We start from the raw sequence: 5641 nt of genomic DNA, 5'->3' as shown, positions 1-5641 counted from the left end.
TTAAAGTTCATATATACAGGTACAAATACAGCTTCTCTTGGTCTTTACACAGTCCTGGTCTTTTACAGTAGTTCTTCAGTTTGCAATAGTAAATTACAGGTTCAGTATCCAAAGATTGTTACCAATATAAATAGTCCAGCATCCACGAAGTCTTCTCCTCTCACCATGGAGATAGTCTTCCTCCAGGATCTTCCTCTTGCAATGTAGCAAGTCTTCATCCAGCGATGCAGCATAAATTTCTTTCACAATCAAATAAACAGCTCTCAACTACACAACCACCAGCTACCCAACTACCCAACAACTTGTGTCTGCTAGCTTGGCTAGCTTTATTCTTGGTTGCTCCAATTAATTTGGTTGTCCCACAGCTGTCTCAATTAACCCAGCTGTATTATTTTGGTACATGTTGCTCACTAAATTCTGATCCTGTTATAACTTATCTACTGAATTGCAATGAACAATTCCTAAAGGTTGATTTGAGACCTGTCAAGTATTTGTATATAGGCAGTTCAATCATAATAATTTTTTTTTGTTTATTTGAAAGAGAGAGAGAGAGAGAATATGACATTACTTCATATACAATGTATGGCACATATTCTTCCATACCAATCTAACACCACATATATAGCTATTGAATGATGTTAGGTTTTAAAATGAAATAAAACTGAGAAGCTTATGAATGCAGAAGATACGTTGCGGAAGAAAGGAGAATAGCTAAAATACCATTGGGAGGAAAGAATCGTAATAGCATGAATTGTAAAAGAAAAGGAAGAGAATGACAGGTGAGAGCATGAGGCGATGGGACTTACGATAAAGTGAATTTGAGCAATGAAAAAACCTGGAACTATTGAAATGGGTGGATATGGCATCAAGCGCACAGTAAAGCTGTTAATTGTTGCCAGCTACCCCAGCAAGGGGCTGCTTGAGGGACCCTTGGGCGTGAGTGTTTCTCTGGTTGGGTGAAGTTAAATGAGCAGGGGAATAGTCCACTGGAACACCGTGCAGCGGGTGAGAACTTCAAATCACAGCATGCTGCTCACATGGGCACTGAGTTGTCTCAGCTGCTGATGAATGAAATGTGCAGGTTTTTATTAAGCAAGAAAAATGAGGACAGCCTGTCTACATTTTGCCATTAAAAAAAAGCAGAGGCACAGGGTGTGTATTGAGAATGGAAATATCTGTCAACAGAAGATAGTGGCTGGAATCTTGTCCTGCAGCCAAAAAATTAAAAAAAAATAATGCAAGATTTAGAGGAGAGTTGTTGTATGTGATATAATATCCATATGCCTTGTCTGTTGGATGCCAAGTAGTGCTACTCAATACACAACAAAGGAAGCAAACTGAGATTTCTTATCTTACAGCAATTCACTTCCAAAAGTGACACTATTTGCATAATTTCACAACTGGATTTTAGCCACTATGTATCTGAGATACTGCATGTTATAAAAACATAGTTTACTATGTCTTGTTTACTTACAGCTACTCAGGGATGCGATGCAACTGTTTCTTTTGAGTTTCTGTTCCGGCTGACCGGTAATTCTGATTTCTGTAGATAGTATTATACAACAGTCTCTGTTGTGTAATACATAATCCAAATGTTTAGCTTTCATCATATTGTTCAAATAGCATTCCAACAGATAGTGAGATTGATCCACCACCATTTCTTACATGCATATGCAGAATTTTACTCAAAGAAACATATCACACACAAACACATACGCATGAAGACATTTTATAGAGTGCTTTAGCCACTTTAAAGCCATACTATTGCAATTAATAATGGAGAAACCATAGCACTAAATTATTTTTGATACTGTGAATCTCTTTTAAGTTTACATGTATTTATTTTTTCCAACAAGCCACAATCAAAAAGATATAACTTATCCTAATACCTTCTATATAGATACACAATGTGGTATAGTGGATATAGGTGGCTTTTTTTAAAAGAAAAAGAATAATAGCAAAATTAACATAAATGAGTGTACATACAATACAGTAGAACTTGAGTTCCCCACCTGTTCCACCATCACCCTTGGGACTAGGTAACCAGAAATATCATTTAAATCCCTTTTCACCCCATTCCACTCCAAAACTACTATAAAGGAAATTTTGGGGGAAGAAGAGGGAATATCTTGGTTAAATATACTCCGAACGGAAAGCTGGACAAGATAGTGGACTAGAAAAGTAGGAGAAATGAGAAAACTGACAAAATTTGAGAAGACCATTGAGCAAAGACAAATTCAAGAGGAAGGAAACAAAAGAAAGGGCATAGTGTAATTTATAAGATTTTAACACATGTTGGATCTGAAAAAGCTATGATGAAAAACCAGTGGCAGGAGGACTTAGAGGAATAGGAACAAAATATTGTCACAAAGAATAATGAAGAATATGTCTATAAGGGTAATAGAAAATTTCTATAACGTTGCATAGAGATGGTACTTTACCCCAGTAAGATTGAATATAATAAATAAAAATGTACCTTCTCAATGCTGGAGAAGGAAAAAAGGAAAAAGGGACCTATATGCATATGTAATGGACTTGTGAAATAACAAAGAAAGAATGGGCACTGGTTTTTAAAGAAATTAGAGAAATTATTGGACATAATATTCAAATATCACCAATTATTGCCCTCCTAAATATAATTAAAATGACCATCTTTAAAAAGAACAGAAAGAGTTAATTGCCATAATGATCACAGTAGCATAATTAATATTTGCAAAGAATTGGAAAAGGGACAAACAAATTAATCTTGAAGACTGATATAAAGAAACGTGGAGTTTAGTGATTAATGATAAGTTAACGTGAAATGAAAGTAAGAAGGGAAATGACAAAATATAAGGAATTTAAAGAGGTATGAAAGTTATATTCAGAGTATGTCTTTGTGAAAGGGAAAGGTCAGAAGCCAGCAGAAGAATCAAGGTATAGTGGGTATAGTGATGGCCTAAGACTCAGGAGGCCCAGGTTCAAATCCTCACACAGCCATGTAAACTCACTGAGGATGTAGGGTTGGTAAAACCATTCCTTAAATGTATCACAGTTCTGACTTGACAGCACCAAACAACCAAGTACAGTACCTTTTCTATTCTGAATATAACATTATATGGGGAAAAGTGTAAATGTGCATCATCTCAACAGACTGGATTCCTTTTTCTACACTATTTATTTATTTATTTATTTATTTATTTATTTATTTATTTATTTATTTAATTAATTAATTTAATTTAATTTAATTTAATTTAATTTATACCCCGCCTATCTGGCCCATCGGACCACTCTAGGCGGCTTCCAAATATAAAATCAAATAATAAAATATAGACAAATACATAATAATCAAACAAGAACAGCAGTAAAAATAAAACGGAAAAGTAAGAAAAAATCAAGAGTTGGCTGGAGGGAAGGCCTGAATAAACAGCCATGTTTTTAATTGGGTTTTAAAAATTGGGTTTTTATTCACTAGATAAGACAGTAATTATGGTATACATTGAAAGCACTATTAGGTAAGTCAGATCCAACTTGATGGCACCTAACTAATCCAGATCTAACTATTAAATTATGGATTGCTGCCAGATTCAAAGAGCCATAACGTCCCCAAACATCAGCCTCATATTATAAATGAGGATCCCACTTTGTCTTCAGGATTTTAAAGACAGGGAAGATTAGAAAGCAGCTAAGCTTGACTTCTCTTGCAACTGGATTGTCCTCTGCAAGGAGGGTTGGCTAGAATGTTGTCATTGTCTCTTCAACTCTATCTAAATGGCTTTGGGTAAGTTTGCAGGAGAACAAAGGCAGAGATCACATAAGACAGAGATCATGTGTGGGCAGAGGTGTATTCACTTGGATCCTGGAAGCAGACATATTTGCAGTTTTCTTCCACCCTTTTTTGCCATTGTGTCTGCAGAAGAGAGATGCTAAGGCTGAGTGGCTGATGCAGGCATGGGAATGGGATGAAGAATGCTTCACTTCTTGCACTGAAAGACTCAGCAGCATTGCTTGGGGTCCAGCAAATACCTACCTACTGCAGTAGTGTAGCAAGGGAGGCCTTGACTGCTGCCTGCACCAGCTCATGGTCAAGGCCCATGGCTGAAAGATCCTGACATGTTTCTGGGCACAGTACAAAGCACTGCTTCTTACTTATCAGCTATGGAAGGCCTCAGATGTTTGGACAAACTACTGAAAGATGCCAGTTATAATAAAAATATAAACCATATTCTACAACAGCTTAAGTAGCTACTATCTCATTTCCAGGCACAAGTCAGTCTTTGTTATGGCCTGTGAAGCCAATGCAACCTGGGAGTCTAAGCTATTTGACGAACTATACCTTCCTATATAATTCTGCCCAAGTCCTAAGTTCTTTGGGGACCTTTCATTTGGTCCCATAACCATCACTGCTACATCAGGTGAAGGCATAAGAGAGGTGCTTCTCACTGGTGGTTCCCAGGCTGTGGAATTTTTGTTTAGATTAATCTTTGATTCACTGGGAAGAAATGGTCTCTTATCAGTGAACATGCCTTTTCTTTTTCCTACGTTGTACTTATAACGGATTTCATTTTGTCTTCATGTAGGGCTTGTTCTATTGTGATAAATATATTGGTGTTGCAACAACTTACCATATGGTGCGGTATTACATACTGGCAGATGTGGCAGGGCTGTGTGGGGAAAGATAGGCAGCTATGAATGTTGATGAGGACTCTGAGAAACCTTTAAGAGGATCAGGGATTCACTACTTGTTGCTATGGGACAGGGTTGGTATGAATACAGAAGCCCTGTTTCACCCACTTGGAGTTGAGAGGCTGAGGAATAGATAGAAAGGACTCACTGAAAAGGTATAGCCAGTTAGAAATTGTGACACTACACATTACCCATAGTACCTATTCCATGCCCTGGAGATATTCCATGCTATAGGCTGCCACCAAGAGGAAGTACAGAGGCCTAGTACATCTAGCTCCCGCCCAGGAATGGTGTATCCTAATATCTGAGGTAACATAGCTTCTAGGTAATCTCTACCGTAAGCTGGATAGCACATTTAGAGCACCTGGTGGAGTTTGATTCCCCACTATACCTTTTAGGAGAAAGGCAAGACTGTGTGGCCTGGGCAGCCTACATGGTATAGTGGAGAACTCAGAAAAGGAGAGTCGTAAACTATTTTTCGAATAGTCAAAGCTATGGTTTTTCCTGTTGTGATGTATGGATGTGAGAGCTGGACCATAAAGAAAGCAGACCGCCGAAGAATTGATGCCTTTGAATTGTGGTGCTGGAGGAGGCTCTTGAGAGTCCCCTGGACTGCAAGGAGAACAAACCTATCCATTCTAAAGGAAATCAACCCTGAGTGCTCACTGGAAGGACAGATCCTGAAGCTGAGGCTCCAATACTTTGGCCATCTGATGAGAAGAGAAGACTCCTTGGAAAGACATTGATGTTGGGAAAGTGTGACGGCAAGAGGAGAAGGGGACGACCGAGGATGAGATGGCTGGACAGTGTCTGCGAAGCAACCAACATGAAATTGACAGACCTCTGGGAGGCAGTGGAAGATAGGAGGGCCTGGCGTGCTCTGGTTCATGGGGTCACGAAGAGTCGGACATGACTAAACAACAACAACAAACTATTTTCAAATACTTTATACTAGAAAACCCTGAGAAGATTCTGA

Source organism: Pogona vitticeps, chromosome 2 (genome assembly GCF_051106095.1).
Source record: "Pogona vitticeps strain Pit_001003342236 chromosome 2, PviZW2.1, whole genome shotgun sequence".
NCBI lineage: Eukaryota > Metazoa > Chordata > Lepidosauria > Squamata > Agamidae > Pogona > Pogona vitticeps.
The sequence above is the reverse complement of the archived record's forward strand: the minus strand, read 5'-3'. Positions refer to the sequence as shown.